The 19,495-nt window shown below is 44.5% G+C and overlaps 1 protein-coding gene across 3 annotated transcripts in view; it reads left to right on the forward strand.

The window, feature by feature from the left end:
* sptbn1 (spectrin, beta, non-erythrocytic 1) overlaps window positions 1–19,495 on the forward strand; it is a 343,630-nt gene that overhangs the window by 16,977 nt on the left and 307,158 nt on the right. Inside the window, exon 1 of one of the 3 annotated variants that reach the window (XM_070889550.1) lies at window positions 5,284–5,373. The exons of the other annotated variants lie outside the window; for them this stretch is intronic. The gene's annotated coding sequence lies outside the window, so the exon portion shown is untranslated. Of the gene's footprint in view, window positions 1–5,283; window positions 5,374–19,495 lie in introns of those variants that run through there. 3 annotated transcript variants of the gene reach the window in all.

Here is a 19,495-nt window from a genome sequence, read left to right on the forward strand (position 1 = left end):
AAGATCAGCTCTCATTTTTCTGAACTCCACTGAGTATAGGCTCAACCTATCTTCATAAGTCAGCCCCCTCATCTCTGGAATCAACCTAGTGAACCTTCTCTGAACAGTCTCCAATGCAAGTGTATGCTTCCTTCAATGCGGAGTCCAAAACTGAACGCCATACTCCAGGTGTGGCCTTACCAATACCCTGTACAATTCTTTCATACAGTTCTGTGATGAATGCATCCTCCTCGAGCAACATGACATTGGCACCACATTAATATTTTCCACGATCACTTTATTGAGAGGAAAGATCCTCTTCCAATCCATACTTTAGCATATCATCATCTGAGCTTTTTGTATTTGATAAATATACAAAATTTGGGGACTGAAATTTAGCTGCCACCCGATTTTCGGCAGGCAACACTGGCAAGTTAATATTCTGCTCGTTTGCAGCGGAATGAGATGATTTTAACAGCCGGGGATTGTCTCGGGGGAGGGAGTTCGCGGCTTCAGAGCCCAAACTTTCCTTGTGGGGCCTGGAGAAGCCCTGGTGATCTAATTCTAGGAACCCTCGCACCTGCTACATATTGTATAACTGGATCTTCTGTGACATTTCTCGGTATGTTACAGCATACGGTGTCTTTTATTTATCTGATTGATGCTTTCTCTGTTTGTTTCTCTCTTTCCTTTTCGGTGAGAGTTAGTAGATGACAGGGAGAAAGTTGCCAAGTATTGCAGGCTGCATTTTGTAGTGACAGTTGTGGGCCCTGATCACTGGAGGAATTTGGGTTAGGGCAATAGGCGTGCTTTGGGATAGCATTGGGAGTGGTGGGACCTTGCTCCCATCATACTCCTCACTATCTGAATAATTCTCCCTCCCCTCTCCCTCATTGGTCACTCTGTTCCCTTGCTCCACTTTGCCTTCCTGCCCAGGCCCCAATCAATTTGACTCCAAAGCTAGTCTCCTAACACTGTTAGGAAACCAACAATTTGCTTTTAAAGCACTTATCGGGGTCAAGTTTCGGCCTGAGTTGCTCCTATTTTTTTGGAGCAACTAGTTTAGAATGGAGTCTCTTAGAAATTGCAATTCTCGGCATTTAGTTTGCTCCAGTTCTAGTGAGTTAGAACAGTTTCATTTTAGAACGGATTTTTTTTAAAGGGAGTGTGTCCAGCCACTTACGCCTGTTCTGCAAGTTTAGGCAGCAAAAACTTACTCCAAACTAACTTAGAATGGAGTAAGTGTAGATTTTTGTACGCTCAGAAAAACCTTGCCTACACTTAGAAATCAGGAGTAGGGAACGAAAGATGGGAAGGGGTGGGGGGGGCGGTTTACAAACATTAAACACTTCACTTTTACAAATAAAGAGCCACCATCAATGACAAATCAATAAATAAACCAATAAATCAATCCAAATAAATTTAAAAAATAAAAAAAATAATTAAAAATCACTAAATAAATAAATAAAAAATATTTCTGCTCCCCTACTGCAGCACCAGGGAGAAAATGGGGAGGGGGGAAGAGAGAAGATGATGATTGGGGGGGGGGGGGGAAGGAAGAGAGAAAGGAGAAAGAGAAGGTGATGATGGGGGGGGGTGGGGAAGAAAGAAAGAAAGAGAAGGTGATGATGGGGGGGGGAAGAGAAGGTGATGACGGCGGGGGGGAGGCGGGAAGAGAAGGTGATGATGGCGGGGGGGGGGTGAGGAAGAGAAGGTGATGACGGCGGGGGCGGGAAGAGAAGGTGATGATGGCGGGGGGGGAGGAAGAGAAGGTGATGATGGCGGGGGGGGGGGGGGAAGAGAAGGTGATGATGGCGGGGGGGGGAAGCGAAGGTGATGATGGCGGTGGGGGGGAAGAGAAGGTGATGAGGGGGAGAGAAGAGAGGAAGATGGGGGGGGAGAGAGAGAAGATGATGACGAAGAAGCCGGGCCCCGCCGAAGACTTGGGCAGGGCCCGCACGCAGCCGATGCATGGCTGCTGTCGCCGCCGACTCTTTGGGCGGGGCCCACCCCAGCGAGATGTGGGCGGGCGGACCCCGCTGACGATGCCGACTGCCAGGAGTTCTTTGGACGGGGCCCGCCCCCAGCGAGAGGCTGGGCGGGCAGGCCCAGCCGTCATGGTAAGATGTGCAGGCCACTCGGCCGGGGATAGGGGCAACGTCCCTTCGGCCTGGGATAGGGTCGTCGCTCCGGAGACAGGACGCCGGCAGCTACTGCGCACGCGCGCAGCTGCCGGCACTGTTTTCGGCGCATGGCTATAGCTCGGCCACCAGCAGCTCCTGCTGCGCAGCACCAAGGTGGAAATGGGCCTACAGCTATCGGAGAATCGCGAGGTAAGTATTCGGCGCAATTTTTGTTCAAAAATTAGGCGGGCCCCTCCGATGTGTGCCGTTCTAGCGGGCGGCTGAAAGTTGACCCCATAATGCTGTAGTCTATTTATAAAGCTATATGTAGACTGTAGTGCAGTAAGTGCTTTAAAACCAAATTTTAGTTTACCAGCTAATTGGTGGGGAAAATGGTGAAGATGCAGACTGTGATGGGAAGATGGCCTGAAGAGCGGTGGTGGATGAGCAGTGGAAGGGAGAGAAGCCACAGGCCTGGTGTGTGAGCAAGCAAGGGGAGGGCAATGACCTGAGTGGAGCACTGGGTGCCACATTCAGAGGTGGGGGTGATGGGAGCAATTGGCCAGTCAGTTTGAATTCTGAGACCCTCCAAATGGCAAGAATGGGCAGGCCTGGGGGAGAGCAAGCAAGTGCCAAGCTAACTTAAAATACTAAATTTAAATAATAGTGAAAAAGTTTTCTCTGGCAGCAAATAAAAGTTAAATATACTTAAAATTTGAAATAATACAGCATTCACTGGCAGCATCATATGATTGGGAGGTTGGAGGTGAACCAGTGCCACTGAGCATTGGGAGAATTCATAGATATGGCTGTTATTATGCAGTTATACTTATATTTACCTTTATGTATATATGACACCTTTGCCATGCCTATCTATCATTACACACAAATGTTGAGATGGGAATATGAAATCAACTGGAATTATATGCTTCTGTGCAAAATTCTTAGTATATTATCAGGAAATCTCCAGTGGTGGCGTTCACAATAAATTGGAACAAAAGTTCTCTCTCCAACTTCATTAATCTTTATTGCTGCTTCTCTCCCCCCTTTGTGCTCCTCCTATCTCTTTTGCTTCTCCATCTTCTTCCTTATGGAAGGTGTAGCATAATGAGGAAAGGGACTGAGGGCCACAGACTGTATTCTTCCAACGGTAGGTGCAGTGCCCCATTTTGGTGAGTAAAGGATATTTTCAGAAACTGGTCACTGGAGGTATCCGGGCAGGGCCACTTGCTTGGAGGTCATGGGTGGGGATGCTATCCATGTGGGAATGATGACCAACCAGGGCGCAAAGCAGCATGCTGGTCATGGGTCATGGGAGAGAGGGATTTGCTCAGTGTGCTCCCACCTTGCCTCTACTCACCAATCCCTTGCTAATATTGCATTCCAATACTTTCTCACCAACATGTACTGATATTGCCCCTGCACTTCTTATCATCACTGCACTGCCCTCCCCACCCCGGTGATTTCACATTCTACCCTTTCCAACCACCTACTCATCCTTTGCACCCTACCATGCCTCCTGCTGCCCTTTTGTATCATCTCCTGATTTTCTTCCCCTTTAACAACTAAATAAAAGCTATTAACTTCCTCCAGTACCTCCTGTTATCCCTTCCCCTGCTTTCATCATATCCCTCACTCCTTCCTGTTTGCACCTCCTTGCCATCCCACTGTCTCACTTATGTGTTCATTATTTCACTAACCTCCACCTGCGTTTCTTTCTCTACTCCTTACTTAATATCCTTGCTTCCCCCTTCTCCTTTAGAATCATAGAGTGGTTACAGCACGGAAGAAGGCCATTCGGCCCATCGAGCATGTGTCGGCTCTCCAAGAGTACTTCAATTAGTCCCAATCCCTCGCCTTTTCCCGTAGACATACCATTTTTCTTCTTTCAGGTACTTACCAACTCTCTTTTGAAAGCCGTGATTGAGTCTGCCTCCACCTCCCTTTCAGACAGTGCATTCCAGATCCGAACCACTCGCTGATTAAAATGTTTTTTCTTGTGTCGGCTTTGGTTCTTTGGCCAATCACCTTAAATCTGTGTCCTCTGGTTCTCAACCTTTTTGCCAATGGGAACAGTTTCTCTCTCTCTCTCTACTCTGTCCAGATCCCTCATGATTTTGAACACCACTATCAAATCTTCTCTGCTTGAATGAGAACAACCCCAGCTTCTTCAGTTTATCCATTTAACTGAAGTCCCTCATCCCTGGAACCATTCTCATCAATCGTTTCTGAACCCTCTCTTAAGGCCTTCGTGTCCTTCCTAAAGTGCGGTGCCCAGAATTGGACACGGTCTAGTTGAGGCCAAACCAGAGTTTTATAAAGGTTAATCATAATATCCACACTTTTGTACTCTTACACCTCTATTCATAAAGCCCAGGATTCCATAAGCTTTTTAACTGCTTCCTCAACCTCCCCGGCCACCTTCAATGATTTATGTCAGAGCAGTGGGAGGTATTCAAGAAGGAGATTGTGAGGGTTCAGAGCTAGTATGTTCCCTTAAAGAAAAAGGGTGGGACTAACAAATCTAGAGTCCCCTGTATATCAAGGGGCATACTGGGTAAGATAAAGGAAAAAAAGGGAAGGTTATGACTGATACCGAGGGCTCAATACTGCCGAAACCCTAGAGGAGTATAGAAAGTGCAGGAAATTAAAAAGGAAATTGGGAAAGCAAAGAGAGGGCATGAAAAAATATTGGCAGGTAAAATCAAGGAAAACCCAAAGATGTTTTATAAATATATTGAGAGCAAGAGGATAACTAAAGAAAAAGTAGGGCCTATTGGAGACCATAAAGGTAACCTGTGTGTAGAGGTGGAAGACGTGGGTATGATTCTTAATGAATACATGGTCTGTTTTCATGAAAGAGGGGTAATGCAGACACTGCAATCAGGGAGGAGATGTGAGAAATATTAGATGAAATAAACATAGTGAGAGAGGAAGTATTAAGAGGTTTAGCATCTTTGAAGGTGGATAAAGGCCCAGATGAAATGTATACCAGGCTGTTAAGAGAAACAAGAGAGAAAATAGCAGAGGCTTTGACCATCATTTTCCAATCCTCTCTGGCTGCAGGTATGGTGCCGGAGGACTGGAGAACTGCCACGTTGTACTGTTTGTTTAAAAAGGGAGAAAGGGATAGACCAAGTAATTACAAGCCAGCCAGCCTAACCTCGGTGGTGGGAAAATTATTGGAAGAAATTCTGAGGGACAGGATAAATCTTCATTCAGAAAGACACGGATTATTCAAGGACAGTCAGCATGGATTTGTTACAGGAAGGTAATGTCTGACTAATTTAAATGAATTTTTTGAGGAGGTAACAAAAGGAGTGCATTTAATAATAGTGTACATGGATTTTAGCAAAGCTTTTGATAATCCAAAGCAAAGTGGTAAGTTGGATCCAAAATTGTCTGAGGCAGGAAGCCATGGATAAAGGTCGATGGGTGTTTTTGTGACTGGAAGGCTGTTTCCAGTGGGGTTCTGCTGGGCTCAGTACTAGGTTCCTTGCTTTTTGAGGTATATATCTATGATTTAGACTTGAATATAGGGGGTATGATTAAGAAGTTTGTGTATGATACAAAAATTGGTTCTTTGGTTAATAATGAAGAAGAAAGCTGTAGATTTCAGGAAGATATCAATGGACTGGTCAGGTGGGCAGAACAGTGGCAAATAGAATTTAATCCGGAGAAGTGTGAGGTAATGCATTTGGGGAGGACTAATAAGGCAAGGGAATACACTAGATGGTAGGACACTGCAGTGTAGAGGAACAAAGGGACCTTGGAGTGCATGTCCTCAGTTCCCTGAAGGTCGCAGGACAGGTAGATAATGTGTTTCAGAAGGCATACGGGATACTTGCCTTTCTTAGCCGAGGTATAGAATATAAGAGCATTAAGGCTATGCTTGAACAGTATAAAACACTAGTTAGGCCACAGCTAGCGTACTGCGTGCAGTTCTGGTCACCACATTACAGGAAAGATGTGATTGCACTTGAGGGTACACTGGAGATTTACAAGGATGTTGCTTCGATTGGAGAATTTTAGCTATGAGGAAAGATTGGATAGGCTGGGTCTGTTTTCTTTGGAACAGAGGAGGCTGAGGGGGAGACCTTATTGAGGTGGATAAAATTATGAGAGGCCTAGATAGAGTGGATAGGAAGGACCTCTTTCCCTTAGCAGAGAGGTCAATAACCATGGGGCACAGATTTAAAGTAATTGGTTGGAGGTTTAGAGGGGATTTGAGGAGAAATGTTTTCACCCAGAGGGTGGTGGGAGTCTGGAACTCTCTGCCTGAAAGGATGGTAGAGGCAGAAACTCTCTGCACATTTTAAAAAGTACATGGATATGCACTTGAAGTGCCGTAACCTGCAAGGCTATGGACCAAGAGCTGTTAAGTGAGATTAGGCTGGATAGCTTTTTGTCAGCAGGCACGGACATAATGGGCTGAATGGCCTCCTGTGCTATAATTTCTATGATTTGTGCAGATATATCCCATGATATCTCTGTTTATGCATCCCTTTTAGGATTTTACCCTTTAGTTTATACTGCCCCTCATTCTTTCTACCATAATGTATAACTTTGCACTTTTCTGCGTTAAATTTCATCTGCCACATGTCCGCTCATTCCACCACCCTGTCAGTGTCCTCTTGAAATCTATCACTATCCTCCTCACTGTTCACTATACTTCCAAGTTTTGTGCCATCTGAAAATTTTGAAATTGTGCCCTGTACATCCACATTTAAGTCATTAATATATATCAAGAAAAGCAATGGTCCGAGAACCGACCCCTGGGGTAAACCTTCCTCCAGTCTGAAAACAACCATTCACCACTTTTCTCTGTTTCATGTCACTTAGCCAATTTTATATCCGTGCTGCCACTGTCACTTTTATTACATGGGCTTCAACTTTGCTGGCAAATCTATTATGTGGCACTTTGTCGAACACTTTTTGGAAATCCCTGCACAGCACATCAATTGTATTGCCCTCATCAACCTTCTCTGTTAACTCATCAGAAAACTCTTATCAAGTTGGTTAAAGCCAACTTACCTTGAACAAATTCGTGCTGGCTTTCCTTAATTAATCCACGCTTCTGCAAGTGACTGTTAATATTGTCCCTGATTATTGGTTCTGAAAGCTTCCCCACTACCAAGGTTAAACTGACTGGCCTGTAGTCGCGGGGTTTATCTTTACAACCTTTTTTGAACAAGGGTGTAACATTTGCAATTCTCCAGTCCTCCCGTTTCTAAGGAGGATTGGAAGGTTATAGCCAGTACTTCCGTGATTTTTTTCCTTCCCCTCCCTCAGTGTTCTTGGATGCATCCCATCCAGTCCTGGTGACTTATCTACTTTTAAGTATAGCCAACTTTTCTCGTACCTTCTATTTGTCAATTTTTATCCCATCCAGTATCTTCTCTACTTCTTCCTTCACTGTTTATAGCAACATCTTCTTCCTTGGTGAAGACAGATGCAAACTACTCATTTAGTACCTCAGCCATACCCTCTGCCTCCATGCGTAGGTCTCCTTTCTGGTCCCTAATTGGTCCCATCCCTCCTCTTACTGCCCTTTATTATTTTTATGCCAGTTGAAGATGTTTGGATTACCTTTTATGTTAGCTGCCATTCTATTCTCATATATGTTCTTTCTTCTCATTTTCTTTTCTCTGAACTTTCTATATTTAGCCTGATTCTTGGATGTATTCTAGACCTGACACTTGCCCTTTTTCTGCTTCATCGTACTCTCTCTTTCGTCTTCCAGGGAGCTCTGACATTAGTTGCCCTACCTTTCCCCCGAGTGAGAATGTACCTCGACTCTCCCAAACTATTTCCTCTTTAAAGGCAGCCCATTGTTCCATTACAGTTTAGCCTGACGATCTTTGATTCCAATTTATCTGGGCCAAATCCATTCTCATCCCACTGAAATGGACCTTCCTCCAATTAAGTATTTTTACTTTAGATTGCTCTCTGTCCTTTTCCATAACTAATCTAAACCCTATACTATGATCACTGTTCCCTAAATGTTTACCTACTGACACTTGCTCCACTTGACTTACTTCATTCCCCAGAACCAGATCCAACAATGCCTCCTTCCTCTTTGCCTAATCCACTTATTTCCCCATCCCCCCCACCACTAGGCTGACCCCAAAACAGTTTTACAGCACTAAACCAGCTATAAACAGAACACAATAGATCATGTGTAAATGCTTTAAAAACACACACACACATTTCTGTTTTTCAGCTTGCATAAGAACATAAGAAATAGGAACAGGAGTAGGCCATACGGCCCCTCGAGCCTGCTCCGCTATTCAATAAGATCATGGCTGATCTGATCATGGAGTCAGCTCCACTTCCCCGCCCGCTCCCCATAATCCCTTATCCCCTTATCATTTAAGAAAGTGTCTATTTCTGTCTTAAATTTATTCAGTGTCCCAGCTTCCACAGCTCTCTGAGGCAGTGAATTCCACAGATTTACAACCCTCAGAGGAAATTTCTCCTCATCTCAGTTTTAAATGGGCGGCCCCTTATTCTAAGATCATGCCCTCTAGTTCCAGACTCCCCCCATCAGTGGAAACATCCTCTCTGCATCCACCTTGTCAAGCCCCCTCATAATCTTATACGTTTCGATAAGATCACCTCTCATTCTTCAGAATTCCAATGAGTAGAGGCCTAACCTACTTAACCTTTCCTCATAAGTCAACCCCCTCATCCCCGGAATCAACTGAGTGAACCTCTGAACTGTCTCCAAATCAAGTATATCCTTTCATAAATATGGAAACCAAAACTGCACGCAGTATTCCAAGTGCGGCCTCACCAATACCTTCTATAGCTATAGCAAGACTTCCCTGCTTTTATACTCCATCCCCTTTGCAATAAAGGCCAAGATACCATAGAAACGTAGAAAATAGGTGCAGGAGTAGGCCTTCGGCCCTTCGAGCCTGCACCACCATTCAATAGGATCATGGCTGATCAGTCACCTCAGTACCCCCTTCCTGCTTTCGCTCCGTACCCCTTGATCCCTTTAGCCGTAAGGGCCATATCTAACTCCCTCTTGAATATATCCAATGGACTGGCATCAACAACTCTCTGCGGCACGGAATTCCACAGGTTAACAACTCTCTGAGTGAAGAAGTTTCTCCACATCTCAGTCCTAAATGGCTTACCCCTTATCCTTAGATTGTGTCCCCTGGTTCTGGACTTCCCCAACATCGGGAACATTCTTCCTGCATCTCACCTGTCCAGTCCCGTCAGAATTTTATATGTTTCTATGAGATCCCCTCTCATCCTTCTAAACTCCAGTGAATACAGGCCCAATCAATCCAGTCTCTTCTCGTATGTCAGTTTTGTCATCCGGGAATCAATCTGGTGAACCTTCGCTGCACTCCCTCAATAGCAAGAACGTCCTTCCTCAGATTAGGAGACCAAAACTGAACACCGTATTCCAGGTGAGGCCTCACCAAGGCCCTGTACAACTGTAGTAAGACCTCCCTGCTCCTATACTCAAATCCCCTAGCTGTGAAGGCCAACATATCAATTTGCCGCCTTCACCGCCTGCAGTACCTGCACGCCAACTTTCAATGACTGATATACCATGACACCCAGGTCTTGTTGCACCTCCCCTTTTCCTAATCTGCCGCTATTCAGATAATAATCTGCCTTCGTGTTTTTGCCACCAAAGTGGATAATCTCACATTTATCCACATTATACTGCATCTGCCATGCATTTGCCCACTCATCTAACCTGTCCAAGTCACCCTGCAGCCTCTTAGGATCTTCCTCACAGCACACACCACCACCCAGCTTAGTGTCATCTGCAAACTTGGAGATATTGCACTCAATTCCTTCATCTAAATTATTGATGTATACTGTAAATAGCTGAGGTCCCAGCACTGAGCCCTGCAGCACCCCACAAGTCACTGCCTGCCATTCTGAAAAGGACCCGTTAATCCCGACTCTCTGCTTCCTGTCTGCCAACCAGTTCTCTACCTACGTCAGTACATTACCCCCAATACCATGTGCTTTAATTTTGCACACCAATCTCTTGTGTGGGACCTTGTCAAAAGCCGTTTGAACGTACAAATACACCACATCCACTGGTTCTCCCTTGTCCACTCTACCAGTTACATTCTCAAAAAATTCTATAAGATTTGTAAAGCATGATTTCCCTTTCATAAATCCATGCTGACTTGGACCGATCCTGTCAATGCTTTCCAAATGTGCTGCTATTTCATCTTAATTGATTCCAATATTTTCCCCACTACTGATGTCACGCTAACTGGTCTATAATTACCCATTTTCTCTCCTTCCTTTTTAAAAAAAAATGGTACATTAGCTACCTTCCAGTCCATAGGAACTGATCCAGAGTCGAAAGACTGTTCGAAAATGATCACCAATGCATCCACTATTTCTAGGGCCACTTCCTTAAGAGTCTGCATCCCAGAGCAATCAGGCCCCAGGGATTTATCGGCCTTCAATCTCATCAATTTCCCTCTCACAATTTCCTACCTAATAAGGATTTCCTTCAGTTCCTCCTTCTCACTAGACCCTCGGTCCCCTAGCATTTCCGGAAGGTTATTTGTGTCTTCCTTCGTGAAGACAGAACCAAAGTATTTGTTCAACTGGTCTGCCATTTCTTTGTTCCCCATTATAAATTCACCTGGATCTGACTGCAAGGGACCTACGTTTGTCTTCACTAATCTTTTTCTCTTCCCATATCTATAGAAGCTTTTGCAGTCAGTTTTTATGTTCCCAGCAAGCTTCCTCTCATACTCTTATTTTCCCCCTCCTAATTAAACCCTTTGTCCTCCTCTGCTGGATTCTAAATTTCTCCCAGTCCTCAGGTTTGCTGCTTTTTCTGGCCAATTTATATGTCTCGTCCTTGGATTTAACACTATCCTTAATTTCCCTTATTAACCACGGTTGAGCCACCTTCCCCGTTTTATTTTTACTCCAAACAGGGATGTACAATTGTTGAAGTTCATCCATGAGTGATCTTTAAATGTTTGCCATTGCCTATCCACCGGCAACCCTTTAAGTATCATTCGCCAGTGTATTCTAGCCAATTCACATCTCGTACCATCGAAGTTACTTTCCTTACATTCAGGACCCTAGTCTCTGAATTAATTGTGTCACTCTCCATTTTAATAAAGAATTCTACCATATTATGGTCACTCTTCCCCAAGGGGCCTCGCACAACAAGATTGTTAATTAGTCCTTTCTCATGACACATCACCCAGTCCAGGATGGCCAGCCCTCTAGTTGTTTCCTCGACATATTGGTCTAGAAAACCATCCCTAATACAAGCCAGGAAATGCTACTCCACTTTATTGCTACCAGTTTGGTTAGCCCAGTCAATATGCAGATTAAAGTCGCCCATGATAACTGCTGTACCTTTATTGCACGCATCCCTAATTTCTTGTTTGATGCTGTCCCCAACCTCACTACTACTGTTTGGTGGTCTGTACACAACTCCCCCTAGCGTTTTCTGCCCTTTGATATTCAGCAGCTCCACCTGTACAGATTCCACGTCATCCAAGCTAAAGTCCTTCCTTACTATTGTGTTAATTTCCTCTTTAACCAGCAACGCTACCCCACCTCCTTTTCCTTTCTGTCTATCCTTCCTGAATATTGAATACCCCTGGATGTTGAGTTCCCAGCCTTGGTCACCCTGGAGCCATGTCGCCGTGATGCCAATTATATAATATTTTTTAATTGCTGCCTGCGCAGTTAGTTCATCCACCTTATTACGAATCTTCCTTGCATTGAGGCATAGAGCCTTCAGGCTTGTCTTTTTAACATACTTTGCCCCTTTAGAATTTTGCTGTAATGTAGCCCTTTTTGATTTTTGCCTTGGGTTTCTCTGCCCTCCACTTTTACTTTTCTTCTTTCTATCTTTTGCTTCTGCCCCCATATCATTTACCTCCCTGATCACTAGTTGTACCCGCATTCTTTCTGTTGTGTATGGAGAAAGAGTCAGACTGAACACTGAGCTCAAAGTAAAATGTGACCGTAGTCTTTTATTACAGGTCTCCAGAGTGCCTTTCCAACCTGTGAAGCCTCCTTAAATACCTGTGTACCCAAGCGATTATGGGATCTGTTGACTGTACAGAGTAAATACAAGTCCACATATATAACAACACTTCCCCCAAAGTCACTAGTGCAACTATTTACAATGTGAGTCGATCTGGGGCCCTTCTTGCCTAGGTTGATCATATCGGTGTGAAAGCTGGTATGGTTGAATCATTTGTTAGGCCCTCGCTTGGCTGCTGTGCAGCTGGCCTTGCTGGGCTGCTTGGTGTGTTGGGCCCAACAGGGCTGCTGTGGATGATGGGTTCTGCTTCGTGGTCAACCGTGGTGCCAGTTGCCACTGGTGTGTATGTTGGGGGATCAAAAAAGGTAGGGTCTCAGGATAGTCCGTGAAACTGAGTTTGATTTGGTCCAAGTGTTTCCGGTGAATGAGTCCATTTGAAAGTTTGACCCGGAACACCCTGCTCCCCTCTTTGGCCACGACAGTGCTGGGAAGCCACTTGGGACCTTGTCCATAATTCAATACAAATACAGGATCATTGATTTCAATCTCGCGTGACATATTTGCGCTATCATGGTATGCACTTTGAAGCCGCCTGCTCTAACAATTCATGTAGATCAGGATGAACTAACGAGAGCCTTGTCTTAAGTGCTCTTTTCATGAGCAGTTCAGCAGGTGGGATCCCGGTGAGTCAGTGGGGTCTCGTGCGGTAGCTAAGCAGGACTCGGGATAGGCGAGTCTGCATTGAGCCTGCAGTTACCCTCTTCAAGCCTTGCTTGATGGTTTACACTGCTCTCTCTGCCTGACCATTGGATGCTGGTTTAAACGGGGCAGATATGACATGTTTGATCCCGTTTTGGGTCTTGAATTCTTTGAACTCAGCACTGGTAAAAGATGGCCCGTTGTCACTTACCAGGATATCGGGTAAGCCGTGTGTGGCAAACAATCCCGCAGGCAACATTATCTCACATTCAATCCACTTGGAGTACGCGTCTACAACTACAAGGAACATTTTACCCAAGAACGGGCTTGCATAGTCGACGTACCCTTGACCACGGTTTGGAGGGCCAAGACCATAAACTTAGTGGCGCCTCCCTGGGTACATTGCTTAACTGCGAGCATGTATTGGGGTACTGAGGTGAATGATCAGCCATGATCTTATTGAATGGTGGTGTAGGCTCGAAGGGCTGAATGGCCTACTCCTGCACCTATTTTCTATGTTTCTATGTATTACATCTGTGAACACAGGACTCAAGTCAGCATCGATATCGTGGGATCTGGGTATTGCTTTCATCATTACGATGCCTGGGTGGGTACTGTGGTGATCATTGATGAAGGTTTCTCTGCCCTTCTTGGAGACCACTACTCGATTGCCCCACAGAAGGCAGTCTGCCTGTATAGACATTTCATCTTTGCGCCACTGGAACGGCTTTATCTCTTCCTGCATTTCCACTGGGACACTGGACCAGCTCCCGTGAAGCCCACAGCTTTTGACTAGAGATAATAAGGTGTCCTGGCTTGTCCAGGTTTTGATCTGCCAGGCAGTAATGGGTGATTGCTCACTTTCAAATGCTTCCATAATCATGGCTAGATCTGCGGGCTGCGCCATTTCCACCCCCGTGGTGGGCAATGGCAGCCTACTGAGAGCATTGGCGCAGTTTTCTGTGGAGGATGGCGTATGCGGACCACATGAGCGGCCATCTCTGGATGAGGGTCGATGTGTTGGCATTTATCCCTTTACTCTTGGAAAACAGGGATATCAGTGGCTTATGATCAATTTCCAATTCAAATTTTAGCCCAAACAGGTATTGATGCATTTTCTTTACCCCATAGACACACGCTAACGCTTCTTTTTCAATCATGCTGTAGGCGCTCTCAGCCTTCGACAGACTCCTGGATGCATAAGCAACCGGTTGCAGTTTCCCGAAATCATTAGCTTGTTGCAGTACACACCCGACACCATACGACGACGCATCACATGCTAGTATCAAACACTTACATGGATCATACAACGCAAGCAATTTGTTTGAGCATACCAATTTTCTCGCTTTTACAAAGGCATTTTCTTGGCTTTTGCCCCAAAACCATTCGCCCCCTTTTCATAGTAAGACATGTAGTGGTTCTTGCAGTGTGCTGAGACCCGGTAAGAAGTTACCAAAGTAGTTAGTCCCAGAAACGACCGCAGCTCCGTCACGTTCTGTGGCCTCGGTGTGTTCTCGATTGCCTCCGCCTGATGCCGTCCACCGCAATCCTCCTTGCCAAGAACTCCACCTCAGGTGCCAGGAAAACGCACTTCGAGCTTTTTAACCTGAGCCCCACGCGGTTGAGTCGACTAAAAACCTCCTCCAGGTTCTGCAGGTGCTCGACTGTTCTGACCTGTGACCAAGGTGTCGTCCTGGAAGACCATGGTGTGCGGGACCGCCTTCAGTAAACTTTTCATGTTTCTCTGGAATATCGGCGCCACTGATCGAATTCCAAATGGGCATCTGTTATAAATGAGAAGACTCTGTGTGTTGATGCAGGTGAGGGCCTTCAATGATTCCTCCAGTTCCTGCGTCATGTAGGCTGAAGTCAGATCCAGCTTCGTGAACGTCTTTCCTCCCACCAGCGTTGCAAAGAGGTTGTCGGCCTTTGGTAGTGGGTATTGGTCCTGCAGGGAGAAACAATTGATAGTTACTTTGTAATCGTCACAGATTCTGACGGTACCATCTCCCTTGAGGACTGGGACAATAGGATTGGCTCACTCGCTGAACTCGATAGGTGAAATGCCCTCTCTTTGCAGCCGGTCTAGCTCGATCGCTACTCTTTTATCATGTACAGTACTGCTCTCGCCTTGTGATGGATGGGTTGCGCCCCCGGAATTAGGTGGATCTGCACTTTTGCTCCTTGGAATTTTTCAGTGCCTGGTTTGAACAGCGAGGGAAATTTGTTTAAGACCTGGGCACACAAAGTGTCGTCAGCGGGCAATAGCGCTCAGATGTTGTCCCAGTTTCAGCGTATCTTTCCCAGCCAGCTTCTGCCGAGCAGCATGAGACCATCGCCCAGTACCACCCTGAGTGGTGGCTTGTGCACTGCTCCATCGTAGGAGACCTTTACGGTAGCACTGCCGATTACAGGAATCAGTTCTTTAGTGTAAGTTCTTAGTTTCGTGCGAACTGGAGTTAAGACTGGCCTTGAGGCCTTGTTGCACCACAACCTTTCGAAAGTCTTTTTGCTCATGATGGACTGGCTCGCACCCGTGTCCAGCTCCATTGACACCGGGAGTCCATTTAGTTCAACATTCAGCATTATCGGGCGACAATTCGTGGTGAATGTGTGCACCCCATGTACCTCTGCCTCCTCTATCTGAGGCTCTGGTTTGTCGTGATCCTCCGTGGATCTGTCTTCCTCTGCAACATGGTGGTTTGTAGGTTTAACAAGCTTAGCAGCTCGCCTGCACACTCGTTGGAGATCTCCCATTGTTCCACAACCCTTGCAAACGTACTCTTTGAATCGGAATGAATGGAAACGATGATCACCCCCGCAGCGCCAACAAGGTGTTAATGGCCTTGCATTCATCACCCTTGATGGTGGAATCTGTGTCATCTGCGGACGTGCAGCTGCAGGTATGTGTGACCTGCCCTGCACATTACGATTTGAAAACAACATTACTTTGTTCACAGTACTTGTAGCAGCACTTGTGTGCTGAGAGATTTGCTTTGTATTGTCACTGTTGGCAATGAACGCCTGGGCTGTCGCTATTGGGGTCTCTACAGTCAAAAATTTCTGAAGTGTGGTTTCATGGCTAATGCCAAATACGAAAAAGTCTCTGAGCATGTGCTCCACATGTCCTTCAAATTCGCAATGTCCTGCAAAGTGTCTTAGCTCGGCGACATAACTCGTCCTTTCCTGGCCTTCAGACCTTTTGTAGGTGTAGAACCGGTACCTCGCCATCAGAACGCTTTCCTTCAGGTTCAAATGCTCTCGGACCAGTATGCACAAATCGTCGTACAATTTCTTCATGGGTTTCGCTGGAGTGAGCAGATTCTTCATGAGGACATACGTTGGTGCCCCACAGACGGTGAGGAGGATCGCCCTTTGTTTGGCAGCGCTCTCTTCCCCATCTAGCTCATTGGCCACGAAGTATTGATCGAGTTGCTCCGCAAAAGTTTCCCAATCATCCCCCTCCGAAAATTTCTCCAGGATGCCCACTGTTCTCTGCATCTTTGGGTTCGCTATCTGTATCTCGTCGTCAGTTGTTGTGTAAGGAGAAAGAGTCAGACTGAACACTGAGCTCAAAGTAAAGTGTGACCGTAGTCATTTATTGCAGGTCTCGAGAGTGCCTCTCCAACCTGTGAAGCCTCCTTAAATACCGGTGCTCCAAGGGATTATGGGATCTCTTGGGACTCCAGTGGATGAGCCCTCTGATGGCTGCACAGAGTAAATGCAAGTCCACATATATAACACTATCCTTTTGCGTTTCATGCACAAGTACTCCCAGGTCCCGCTGTACTGTGGCACTTTGCAATCTTTCTCCATTTAAATAATAACTTGCTCTTTGATTTTGCTTAGTGCTAGGAAACCAGAGAATTGGTAGTTTATCAACATAGTACTTGAAAAGGAACAGGGGGTTGGGCAAACACGCTTATCACACTGGGAGAGTGGTCTGACAGTCGAGTGGGAGAGCAGCAACAAGGGATGGCTGCCATGCAGAGTGAGGTGATGGAAATGGGATAAATGTGCATCTAAAGCAGGTACTGAGTCTCTGGGTGGAGGCAAGAGGAATGTCGAGCAGCCCGAACCCTGAGCAGCACAATGGGGAGGATGGGCAGGTCAGTGGAAATGGCTTCGGCATTGCCTGAAATTTTGTTAGTAACATTAAAGTTTATATTAAAGTTATAATAATCTATAAACTTAAAATAAAACTAACCCATTAGAAAATAATAAATGTTTAATTAATTTGAAATAAAAACTTACCTGGAGGCATATCTCTGGAAGAGCAGCAGTGCCACCTAATGTTGGGAGAACTGAAAGACAAGTATAATGGAAATACATGCATAACAGTTTAAAGCAATATCTAGATGTGACAAAATTGTGGCATTGGAAGTACATTTGACAATCAGCAAGTGTCCACTAGAGACAGGGCATTTTATAAATTATAGATAAGATACTTCATTGATTCTTGTATATTGTATTATCTTTGTCCACTCCTGTTTTCATAACCCCTGACTCATCATGAGAAATGCCACTGGCGATCCATTGGAGTTTGGAAGAGTTTGTATGTCTACATGTGTGTGCGTGCTTGCAGAGAGAAAGAAAGCTATATTATTTCAGCAGATGTCCCTTGACATTGTTCTTGGTGAATCAGGACGTATGTCGTTTTATAACAATAGCAGGGTTATGCCACACTGCACAATGAATTACGAGGGCTACTTGTTTACTGTCACTGAATAAGTCTGTTTTTGTTATAAGGTATTCTGGCATCTTTAATAAGTGTTTTGGGAATTGAATTCTGTGGTTGTTCATCTCTTTGAAAATTGTAACACTGTGATCTTGATTATGCTTGTATTCATAAATAAGTGGCCTTTTTTAATATATTCCTTTACCTATGTATTTTTAAAGCAGTGGACACATGCAGATGGGTATGCATGATGTACCAGGTTGGAGGTTGTACCTAATGTTTAGCAGTACAGATGGGGCAGGAGTAGGAGGGGTGCGGAATTGTCTGGGATTTGACAGCCTCGGTGGAGTTGCTGCAGATTGGCAGCACCGTGGAGGAGGAACTTGGAATTTAGCAGAACTGTGGTTTCGTTCACGGGATTCCTGGGGTCCATCAGAAATGGAAGGGGAGAAGTTCCAACCGCACCTTACATCTGGCAGCGGTGGTTTATAAATTGTAATAGCTCTTTCCAAACATTAAATTAATTGTTTTGTTACTGTTCCCTGGAAAAATATTGCTTTTCTAGATAAAATAATACAGCTGCACAAATATATAGATGCTGCCCGCTGTTTCTGGTTCTCTGGAGCAGTTACTGACTGCTATAATAAAATGCTTTTTTATTTTCAACCAGAAAATCCAGTATCTCGCAGAAAGGAACATTATCTGTAAATTGTAGTCTTCCTATCAATTGTAAACATTTCCAAAAATTACTCCAAAAACATTATTTAAGAACATAAGAAATAGGAGCAGGAGTAGGCCATCTAGCTCCTCGAGCCTGCTCTGCCATTGAATAAGATCATGCCTAATCTGATCTTGGCCTCAACTCCACTTCCCTGCCCGCTCCCCATAACTCTCGACTCCCTTATCGTTCAAAAATCTGTCTATCTCCACCTTAAATGAGAATTCCAAAGATTCACGACCCTCAGAGAAGAAATTCTTCCTCATTTCTGCTTTAAATGGGCGACCCCTTATTCTGAAACTATGCCCCCAATTCTAGATTCCTCCACGAGGGGAAACATCCTCTCTGCATCTACTTGATAAGAATTTTTAAGGGCAAAATCCTAAGCATGAAATAATTTGTGGTTATCATGTTAATGCTATTTTTTTTTTAAAAAGAGTTTGCGCAGTTTCCAGATCTTTCAGTTAACAGTAAATAATTAGAATTTCACTTACCACAGCAGCTGTACAATCAAATCTTGTGTGTGCAGTTATTTGTTTCTCTTTCTTTTCCCGTCTTTCTCTTTTGTCATTGCTTGATGTGTTTTTCTTAAGTAAAAAAGCAAGTTAATAGCTTTTATTTTGTCGCTGAAAATCTACTGAGTCATCATCCAATTTGTATTCGAATCATTTCAAAAACACACTAATTGAAATAGTATTCTGCTGAGTCACAATAGATTGTTCAGAATTTAAATATAAACAAGAACTACTATAGTTGTGTAATCTGGATTTTCTGTAATATTTGAAGTTCAAAACTCATTCAAAGTAAATTTAATCTGATTCGAGCTTTTGAAATTTTTTGCACGTTTCTCTTGAAAGAATTCAAAATACAACCAAACAGTAACTGTTAGAGGCTGATAAAAACATTATTCCAGTTGATTTGACAAAATACTACTGATGCATTCGAGGAAATTGTGCACAGCGCAAGTACTTGGACTGCGGATCTACCTTTAGATGTAATTTAGCGCAAAAATATCAAATCGCTGTCTAAGCTTTTGAGACGCTGTGGCCTTCAAGGAAAAACATTGCTGAAGGTGCTCTAGGATGAAAAAAAAGTTATATTTAAGTTTTATGATATTGTAATACATGTATTTAAAAAAAAATGTTTTTATGATGTAAACCTTATTTTCGAAATTTCAGTTACTGATGATAAATGTTTTCAAAAAACATTGAGTGATTTGATTGGTTCAGTTATTTCTTTTATTGGTAAGTTATCCTGACTGGTCATTCAGGACTGGATGTTTCACT

Source organism: Pristiophorus japonicus, chromosome 9, assembly GCF_044704955.1.
Source record: "Pristiophorus japonicus isolate sPriJap1 chromosome 9, sPriJap1.hap1, whole genome shotgun sequence".
Lineage (NCBI taxonomy): Eukaryota > Metazoa > Chordata > Chondrichthyes > Pristiophoridae > Pristiophorus > Pristiophorus japonicus.